This window comes from Dermochelys coriacea, chromosome 4 (genome assembly GCF_009764565.3).
Source record: "Dermochelys coriacea isolate rDerCor1 chromosome 4, rDerCor1.pri.v4, whole genome shotgun sequence".
Classification (NCBI taxonomy): Eukaryota; Metazoa; Chordata; order Testudines; family Dermochelyidae; genus Dermochelys; species Dermochelys coriacea.
This window is the reverse complement of record NC_050071.1, coordinates 55,489,263-55,500,178: the sequence shown is the minus strand read 5'-3', so window position 1 is coordinate 55,500,178 and position 10,916 is coordinate 55,489,263. Positions and strand designations below refer to the sequence as shown.

The 10,916-nt window shown below is 41.7% G+C and overlaps 1 long non-coding RNA gene across 1 annotated transcript in view; it reads right to left on the bottom strand.

The window, feature by feature from the left end:
• LOC122459785 overlaps positions 1-10,916 on the bottom strand; it is a 107,133-nt gene that overhangs the window by 66,700 nt on the left and 29,517 nt on the right. The gene's annotated exons all lie outside the window — the stretch shown is intronic.

Here is a 10,916-nt window from a genome sequence, read left to right as displayed (position 1 = left end):
TCTGCAACAAAATCTGCTTTCAGACCTCGACAACAAATACCACATTGGCTCTGGAATGCGGCTTTCCCTACATTCCCTTCAGAGATTGTTGTTAGTGAAGATGTAAGATGAGAAGAATATTGGAGTCCAGAATACTGGAGTCAAACACTGGCAAATAATGGGTTCTGAGGAAAGTCAGCAGTGGGCATGTGATCTATAACTTAACGAAGTGTTTCTTGTGGTGCTGTTTTAGGGAGGCATGCCATTCATTTCAGAAATATTACAGAATTTTATCCTGCTGCTGATGTGAAGTTTAATAGTAGCTCTAGTGACATGCTCCTTCAGAAATTCCCAACTAGGTTAGAGTCCTGTGCAACATAAGTAAGAGGAAGTTACCCCCCTCCTCCCGCCCTCACACACACACAAACACACATTGGTGGTGGTGGTCGGTGACAGCACGTCATTACTGCTTCACATTTCTTTTCCTGTATAAATATTTCTCTGAATTAAATTTTGATTAGTGGTGTAGATGAGACGAAGCATTGTAGAAAGAAAGGGCTCCTTGGGTTGAAATAACTTCTGTATGTGTGTTTAGCCACGGTTTCATGAACGTCTGGAACAGTTTGATTTTGCTGAGCAGGCAGGTACAGTGTCTGAGATGAGGACAAAACCCTCCATCATAACAGAATTAGCAAGTTGAATTTTCAACAATGTCTCCTTTAGCTATATTGTAAGTGAAGCAGATTTAGATCTGGTCATTACACAGATGTGAGACCTCCAAGAACCATCCAGGTGCTGTAAGAAGTTAAATCAACAGGATTCCTCTAAGGCAGAGATTGTGGCTTGAGGCACAGCTGTGAGCAAGGGTGAGCGAGGAAGAGTAGCCCCCCAGAGTAGCCCTAGGAAGTACTGAGCCTCAGATATTCCCCTCCGAGTCGCTCATAATTTCCTCCCCGCTTCTCCCTTGCTCTGATGAGGAAGTAGTATTTTGCTGCTGGCCTATTCCAATGACACCCACCATCCTGGCACAGCTGCACTAGCCAGTGCATTGTGGCAGAGCCAAGCCTCCAGCCACTCCCAGCAACTCCCTGCCCACCTGCTCCAGGGACAAGTGGGCACGCTTCGTTCATTCACTATTACACATCTAGACTCAAGGGGTGGAAGAAGGGGTGTATAGTCCAGAAGGAAATTTTACCCCAAGTCCCTGTCTGGCGTTTATAATGTTTCTGGGGCAAGGACCTTGAGTTCTTACCTGCCTATAAAACACCAGAGCACTGCAGCGGTAGTAAAACTATCACATTTCAATATCTCTTTTGTGTCTCCTGGTAAACCAAGAGTGCCACTACATTCATTTTTAAATAAGTAAGAGCATGTTTCTAATCCGCCAAAAGAAACATCACACATTCATTCTATAATGTATATTCCATGTTTTCTTAAAAAGGAAATCCGACAAGGGTTAAAAAGTAAGTGCATTTCAAACATTTCTTGATTCTGTGTTTTTTGGGAATGTTTATTTCAATATTCATAAAACACAGTGTGAGTCAGATTCATGAATGTCTTCTGGCAACAAGAGAAAGCTTGATGTGCATATGTGAATATACTCAGTTGTGATTGTCCAATGGCAAGGAAAAGATACTGAATAGGCTTGAGTTGTAGAATTAAGTTTCTAATTTATTCTAATTATAGTAGCTGTAGTAGTGGCAGGAGAGTCCCCTCTTATACTATGTTCTTTCCTGCTGAATATTGCCATTTGATAATTATCACTGTAAGAAAAGTAAACATTGAGCCCTACATGCTTCTTAAGAACAATATGTGTCTCTGCAGCACATTCTGAACTGTCATGATTTTCAGTTCATTATAAATAATTATTTTTAAGATTTCCACAGGTCTTTCTTTTCCTTTCCTTTGCTACACTTTGCATTAATTTTCTTAGTTTGCAATAAGTTTAAAATACTTCAAGCCTCATTTCCATTTGTAGACCATTGCTTGAACTGACAAGTTGAAAAAAAAATCCTGATTATCCTATTATTTCATTCCTTCTACATGTTTTATGAATGAAATCATTATTCATGATGATTAAGCCTAATCCCCTGGACATCCAATATTCGTAATCAGGTGCTGTGATGGTTTCTGTAAATACTGCATAATTAATCATTTATAGGATCAGACCATGAAGGAAGAGTCCTGTATTATTGTTGCTCATTTTTTAGTTGCTGGTGCAAGGCATCTGAGGATTGACCACTTATCTCTTGACATCATATCATACAGCATTAATCCTCTCTATCGTGTGTGTCAGGTCTTCTTTCATGATGACTTTCATAAAGAGAAGCTTATTATATGTGTAGATCTCAGCTCTCATTAGCAGCTTTAAAACCATAGATTCAGATGAAACTTAACAAAGTGCCTGCGCTATCATGGATGACAAGATGCTTAGAGAAGTTCAATAACAAGCATTTGGTCAGCCATAGATTAGAGGAAATGGAATGTTAACTTGATGGGTTTTGTGAAAGATGGAATGTTAGCATGCTATCACAGACAGCACAGGTCTTCCTTCTGTGTGATATATAGAGTAATGTATAAAACCATAGCCTTCCCTTTTCATGCCAAATCAGTTGTAGGAAATGGTGAGTATTCTCACCATTTACCATGGATATTAGAGAACTATTTCTTTCTAGCCAGCTTTTGACAGACATGTCAAAGCAAGTTCTAATCCAGGGGTGGCCAACCTGTGGCTCCGGAGCCACATGCGGCTCTTCAGAAGTTAATATGCAGCTCCTTGTTTAGGCACCGACTCCGGGGCTGGAGCTACAGGCACCAACTTTCCAGTGTGCCGGGGGGTGCTCACTTCTTAACCCCCCGCTCTGCCCTAGGGTGACCAGATGTCCCGATTTTACAGGGACAGTCCCGATTTTGGGGTCTTTTTCTTATATAGGGTCATATCCCCCACCCCATCCTGATTTTTTCACACTTGCTGTCTGGTCACCCTCCTCTGTCCCTACTCCACCACTCCCCTGAGCCTGCCATGTCCTTACTCCTCCTCCTCCCCCTCCGAGCCTCCTGCATGCCATGAAACAGCTGATCAGGAGGTGCAGGGAGGGATGGGGAGGCGCTGCTCGGTGGGGTTGCCAGTGGGCTGGAGGCGCTACGAGCAGGAGGGAGCTGATGGGGGGCTGCTGACATATTACTGTGGCTCTTTCGCAATGTACATTGGTAAATTCTGGTTCCTTCTCAGGCTCAGGTTGGCCACCCCTGTTCTAATCTGTGTAAATCTAAGATTCCACTCTCCTTCCTAGGGTTAATTAGATATTCAGGAGTAAACCGAGGGGCGGAAGCTAAGATAAGTGATTTGCCCTTCAGATGAACTTTTTACTTCACAGTTTACAAATCTAAATTAAAATCCATGTCTGTATTTCAGTGATGGGTCAAGTGATCCCTCCCTCTGTGTGTGTATACATATGATGTACAGTATTCCCTAATCTCCTTTGCACCTGTGTATATCAGGAAAAACTCCTCTGAACTCAAGGTAGTTCCACAAGGGTGCAGTGAATGTGCATGAGAGGCCAATCAAGTCTTGTGTGTGTACTGCCTAAAAGTCCCTACTCTAAACGCAAAGTTCAACTCACCCTTATTGATGGAGCTATTGATTGGTGGTGAACAGCTGCATCTCCCATTGAAGTCAGTAGGCAATGGGATTGCTCACCACCTTTCAAGATTCCGCCAAAGTATTTTGATATTTCTGCAGCAGCAATACCCAGGATTTGTAAAATATTTTTGCTAGCTTTAATTTAATGGCTGAGTTGAAATAAAATAAGATGGAAAAAGAAATATCTGTGCCTAGAATTTAAAGGATATTGGTCTTAGGTATTTCAAATAAGATTAAAATTACAATTTAATCTATTAAGATCTTAGGTTGTCCTACAGACAAACAAGATCTTGACTTAATGTATTTGGAAAATAATTGAAATCTACCTTTCAAAAAATGCATGCACAGTATTTTTAAATCTTTTTATTAAAGCCATACAAACCCTTGTAAACTCCATGCAAAATGGATTTGTGACATTTTGTTTAAGAAACTGAATCAGTTTTTTTGTATGGATTCGCAGGCCACTGAGTTCCAAAAAGCTTGGGTTTGGAGAAGCCTGGGTGTCATGTGGCTGAATTTCATTGCAGATTTCTTGTTAAGGCTCAGATTCATGCATGATCACAGTTCACTGGGTTACTAGAATGGAATGTGGGACTAGTGTTTATATTAGAAAAATCCTTGATGGGTTTATTTAGCAATTGGTGGGAGAAGTTTTTAGAGAGAGCCAAGAACAAATGTTAAATATAACATCACATATATATTTAAAATACTTATGTCTGAGAGAGGCAATGAGTGTGGAGGAGGGAGAGGTAGACAAGTGGAGGGACACTCTCAGGGGCAGGTCTCATCCTTTTTTGGTCACCAAAGCAGAGAAGTTTGGTTGCAGGATGAAGCATGCTATCTCCGCTGAAAAGAAATGAGCTATGGTTGAAGGAAGTGTAGAGAGGACTACAAATGTGTGAAAGCATTTCAGAAAATATCTGGAGAGATTAAAGGGAAGGCGAGCATGGTTTCGATAGTAGTTTTGTTGTGACAGTACAATGCAGCTGTCATAAAATGTTGTGAAGGGTGCAGGTCTCCACTGCATCTGGGTAGAAACTTTGCCTGAGTGGTAAAGGATATGGTAGCACTGGTTGAGTCAGAATTGTGCATGAAGAAACATGTGTTTTGTAAAACTAACATAGGATTCAATCCTGCAAGCTGCAAGGCTGAGCCCCTCCTGTGAGCACCTTCTGCTCCCACTGGATGCTGTACATGTAAGAATAGGCCCCTAATGTGAGGCTAAAGGAAGGATATTAAAGTGGTGTGCCAGTTTCAGAGACTGATAGGCATACACTGACACTGGACCTCAGCTATGGCGCAGCAGGACTCTGACATCAGGGGGTATATTCAGTTATGGAATAAGTATAAAATAGTGCAGTTCCCTTTAGCAGAGGGAATAAAGACTATTTTAAGTACTAGACCATTGCCTACCAAAGTCAGACCGACATAGGCTCTGAGCATACCAGGATTATTATTATTTTATTTTAAATTTATCCTGCCTCAGAGACCACAACTAAATGAAGCTTCTCTCTCTGGAAACCAAATAAAAATGACTTCTCATGATCCTCAATGTCATATGGGGTGGGCTCAGTACAGGAGTAATGATTCATAATGTGCTGTTTTCCAAACAACCCCTTGAAGTGAATCTGCAAACGGGCTTCGGAGTGGCCATGGATATCAATGTAGAGCAAATCGTTTATAGCAAGTTTCACTGAAAGGTTTAAGATACAAATACTTTTCCAACACACCCCTCCTTGTGCACTGATGCAGGTTGGATTTGAATCCCGGTTGATTTTGAGTGCTACTAAGGCTGGAGCTGGACATTTCACTCAGCTTTTCCTTTTCACTACTAGGTACTATAATTTCTTCTAATTGGATTTTATTTTTAACTACTACTTGCTTCTTGGCAGTGATCCTGGAAAGAGTTGCAAGAAAGCAAATTAGCTTCCATTTTTGAATGAACTGTGGTAAGAAAATGTTTTTTATTATTGTGTGTGTGTGTGCGCGCGCATGTGCAGGGAGAGAGAGTTGTTTAAATATGGTTTGCAGCAAACTGCCAACATAAACTTAGTGCATCTAGAGAGAGATCCTCCCCTTTACTTAGAGTGACCCCTGTACACTGTCCTGGGCCATAAAAACACTGCAACCAGATGGCAAAGAACTTCTTTGGTGCAGGCCCTGTATAGGGCTTCCATACGCATCCTTGCACTGCCCGCACTGAGAACGTGGAGCAGGATGCATGCTAGGGATGAGGCTGGAGGCATGAGACAGCATGTCAAGGGAGCCCCTGTACAATGAGCACTATGGAGATTCTGTGCTACTTCAAGCTGTGGTGCAGCCTCTGCTGGTCTAGTACACCAGGAAATTCACTAACTCCTTCTACAGCCCCAAACTGGGTGGGCAGTGTGACTTAAAGCCACCATTGTTCTCTAGGTAGGTTATCAGTTCTGATGCAGTAAAGACTCTTCCCCCAATTTTACAGTCACATTGCTGAGAATTTTGTTAAATTGTGTTTGTACACCATCATTTCTTATTTGGCCCCATTCCTGAAGTTGATATTTAGACAAAACTCTCCTTGATGTTTATGGTTTTAGGCCTGAGTAAGGACTGTAGGACAGGCAGTGGTAGTGAGAGCTTGCCCAGCAGAGAGTCTGAACCTTTCACTGGAAAGACTTCCTCAAGGGATGAGTCTGAAAGGATAAGTTTGTATTAACAACTCATAGACTTTAAAGCCAGATGGAACTGTCATGATCATCTAGTCTGACACATTGCAGGCCACAGAACCTCACCCAAGCACTCCTGTAATAAACCCATAACCTCTGACTGAGTTACTGAAGTCTCAAATCACAATTTAAAGACTTCGAGTTACAGAGAATCCTCCATTTACCTTAGTTTAAATCTGCAAGTGACACATGCCCCAGGCTGGAGAGGAAGGTGAAAAACACTCAGGGTCTCTGCCAATCTTTCCCATGGCAAAAGTCCTTCCTGACTCCAAATATGGTGATTGGTTAGACCGTGATCATTTTGGCAAGACCCAACAGCTAGACTGAAGTACAGCTAGGCTCTAAGTTACTCTGCAGTAACTTAGAGCTCTCTGCATCTATTGTCCCATCACCAGCCGTTGGGGATATTTGCTACTAACAATCACATTACACATCTCATTGCATTTACTATTCATTGCATCACACATTTTTGAATTGGCTCAGTTACTTTGCAGGAATCAATCCCTGTGCAGCATGCACAGTCCATGGTTTGACTTCCTCTGTACCTCATCTCTACATTCCTAACTTATTTTGTCCCTTGTTATCTAGTTCATAGTAAATAGTTCCCTGGGTGTTCTCCCTCTTATCTTATTTGGCTCAGGCATTCTGTCGTCTTAGCCTACTGAGCTACTGACTTATCTTATTTAGCACACACATTCTGTTTTCAAACTGATGATTCATTTAAGTCCTAATTCTATCTTCCAAAAAATGAGGCTTCCCTCCATGTGTTAATTACTCATGTAAGGCCAGGCCTCAGCCACAAGGCAGATTTACTGACATAACAGATTCAGGAGCAGAATGATTCCAGGGATTGTGTAGGTAAATGGGAGGTTTGAGTCAAAAATGGAAATAGAAGAGATTGACAAAGAATTATTGGGAGTCTCCAAAGGGTGCTGCTAAAAATTGTGTTGAAAGTTCTGTTACTTAAGCTGCTGCTACTTGAACAAATGCCTTTTTTCAGTTGAGGCACAGCTTTTTATAGATGGTGAGACTGTCCTTAATAAAGTCCTCTCTTTCCCTAGTCTCTTTTTCTCTCTCTGATTAACAGACATTCTTAAATGTAGCTGTTGTCTGTATACCTATGCAAGCAGGCAAAATGGTACATGATGCCAGTACTATTCAGATGAGTCAGTATAAGGACACTAATCTCCTACAAGAGAAGAACTTTTGTCTTAGAGATATTGTGCTGAGAAAACTGAGATGAAACAACAAGTTTATTTGGTCAGGACAGGCATGGGGTATAAAAGCAGTGTAATGGGGTGTTCACTTCACTCTCGCCTAGGAATAAAGTAACTATATTTCACAAAGGGAAAATAGGACACCGTGCAGGGCTAGGCCAAGCCACTTGCCCAAGCCCTGCCCCTGCCATGTGCAGGGCTCTTGTCCGAGTCCAGCTTGTCCCCCATGTGACTGGAAGCACTGCTCAGCCGAACCCTGCCTCTCTCCCATTTGCTGACTGTTGCTGCTCACCTAAAATCTGTTTCCCCTCCCCCTCAGGGCTGGCATTGCCACTTTTCCCCATCCCCCCGCATGTTCCTTTGTGCCCGCAAGGGGTGAGTGCTCCACTTTTTTGACAAATGCCCACTTTTGCCAAAACAGGATGTATGGTCACCCTACATAGGAAGGGTTAATGAGGCTGAGAAGGGGCCAATTAATTGGATAGGCCACACCTGAGGGTGGCCCTGATTGATGATAGAGCACAGCTGAGATGGAACAGGTAGTGCTAGTTTGAATCCAGGAAGTTGGCAGGAAAAAATGGGAACAGTGTGGGAGCTTGTAGACACTCTGGCTGTAAGAGAGGAAGAGGAAGAGGAAGAGGAATGAAACCTGGGGGAGAGTAGAAGGCTGGTGGAGCAAAAACCTGAGAGAGCAGGGAAAGGCTCAGGAAAATGACCAGCTGCTGATTAGAGGTCCCTTAGCTGGAACCCAGAGTAGAGGGAGGCTACCAGCCCTGAGGAAGTTGCACAGTCTGGGCAGTGAGGGAGAAGACTGCCATTTTGGACGGAAAGACTTTGATAACCCCTGGAAGGGGAAAACCATACAGTGAGCTGACCAGGGGGCCAAACCACAAAGAGAGAGTGCTGTGTTGTTGAGAGAGAAGCAGCAGAGCACACAAACAAGCGACAGAAGGGGGCGTCCAACCTGGGAGGAGCTAATCCCCGGAGCAGCCAGGAGAGCCATCCTAGCAATAAGTGTACCCTGTCATAAGCAGTAGTAAAGTAGTAGGTAAATTTAAAAGCCCAGATGAAAATGACTCTGAGAGAAAAAGCAGATAATAAAGAACAGTGGACCAAGAAATGAGAACTCCACAGAGGAAGCTTCATAGTTCAGAGAAGGAATAACAACCAGAGAAGAAAAGAGAACATTTTGACTGATAAAAGCTGATCCAATATATTTCATAGTGTGAAAGGTTACACTGAGATCATGGGGAATAAGGAGAAAGGGGAAGAAGGAATATTCATCTAGAGCCATGCAAAAGTTTTTGGCTAATAGTTTGTTCACCAGAAAATACAACTTCGGGTGCCTGAAACCGTTCACAAATTTGGGTTCAATAGTTCTGGCTGAGGAAAAAATGGAAGAAAAAGTCTACAAAAAATCAGAACACTTTATTTCAATATTTTCTAAATGGAATATTTCAATGTTTCATTTCAAATTGTAGATAATTTTTTTAACCACAAAAATGGGGATTAAAAACACAACCAAAGCCAAAACGAAATTGAACATTTTGTTTTGGTCAAACAATACATTTCAGTGAGGAAAAACTGTGTCCACCTGAAAGAAGATTTTCAGGTTTACTCAGTTATTCACCTAGTTCTACCTTCATTCTGAGTGAGAAAGAAATTATTAACCACATGGAAGAGAGCACCTCAGAGTAAAAACCACCAAGGAGATTGCTGGCTGATTAGTCATTACTGAGGAGACAGCAAGCTGCTGCTTTTTTTTTTTTTTAAGAAAATTAAATTGGTAGACTAGTGAGAGAGCAATAATATGAGCGTCAAGGCCAGACAGGGATATTTTAGGACAGTGGCCTGTTTCAGAGAGTTTGTCCCAGAGATAGAAGAATTAGTTACCATGTCCAGCGGCGTAGGGACAGGGAAAGGACAGACAAGAACAAAAAAGGACATAATTTACTTAAGTGACTGAATTATATTCTCAAAGTCTAGAGGGGGACAAGGGAAGTGGGGAAGAAGAAGAAAGAACTAATAGATAAGAGGACTGATGAGGCTATGAGAATCAAGACTGAAGTTAAAGAATAAAGGTTGAGCAGACAGTGAAGAAACCACTAAAGATGAAGTTGGAGGAGGAGAGACGATCAAAGACAGGGAAATAGGGGAGGGGATACAACTAGAGAGATGGAGGCATGGCATGTCAAAGAGAGGCAGAAGTAAAAAGGAAGTGAAGGAGCAACAAGGGGGGAAAGCAAGCAAGTACACTGTAGAAGATTGAATGGAAGATTCTGAGAGTCTCGTGCAGGGACAGAGAATTTATGGGTCAGCTAAAGCAACTGCCCATTCAATCTGAGCATCTGGAGGAAGCTGTTGTTGGAATATAGCAGGAAGGAGAGAAGACAAATATGAAAAAATCAACTCCCTTACTAGAAAGAAAATAGACTTGCTGAGGTAATGGAAATTCTGCCACAAAAATGTCATGGCTTAACCATGAAAACTGCAGGTTTTAAACAGAAAAGAAATTATTTAAACAATAACTGCACCTAGCTTTGATAAGTAGCTATCCTAGCGTCCACGGCAATCTTTCATTTCTTAGCTGAGAAGTAAAGTTGAGCCTGAACCAAAACCATGACTGTGGATACCCAAAACTTTGTGAAGTTCAGAATAATAACTGGCAATCAGATCTAATTTTTGCTAGCAACCACTATCTTTATAATGAGTCAAACCAAAATCTCTGCTCCATCCACTCCTGAAATTTGATGTGTTCAAAATTTGGATCCAAATTCTGTGATTTGAAACCACTTCTGCTGAGAAGTTCTTCTATCAGGAAATCTAGACTTGCTTTAGCTAGGAATTTGCTCCCTTTATCCTTAAGCTCTTGCCTTTCATCGCTAGTTTTAAAGATGTCTTACTATCGAGGGAATTAATCATGTTTGTAACATGTACATTGTCTCTTTAAGAATTTTTCGAGGGCTGCTGTTAGGCACATGCCTTAATTAACTACCAGTCTGCATACAGATACCAACTGCTGCCTATCTCTATTAGGGCTTTGATATTTTTCCCTTCTAAGGCAGTGTAGTTCACAAACAATAAGTTTTCATAGAACACCAGTTTCACTTTGGTTTATTTCTGGTGCTTAGTGAAAACTCCCCCTCCCCAATAACTCTGAATATAAAGAGAATGAGACTGGTCACAAAGAACATCACTCATTTGTTCACATGCATGCAGTTGAACATTTAGGAGCAGTTGTTCTCAAATCCAAATGACTTGTTTATTTCCAGCCTAACCTTAAGTAATCTTAGGTTAATAAAATAGTTTTCTTTCCAAGTTTTTCTGTTCTGAGAGGTAGTAGAAGCTTTTATTCTTCAAATAGTTCCTTGA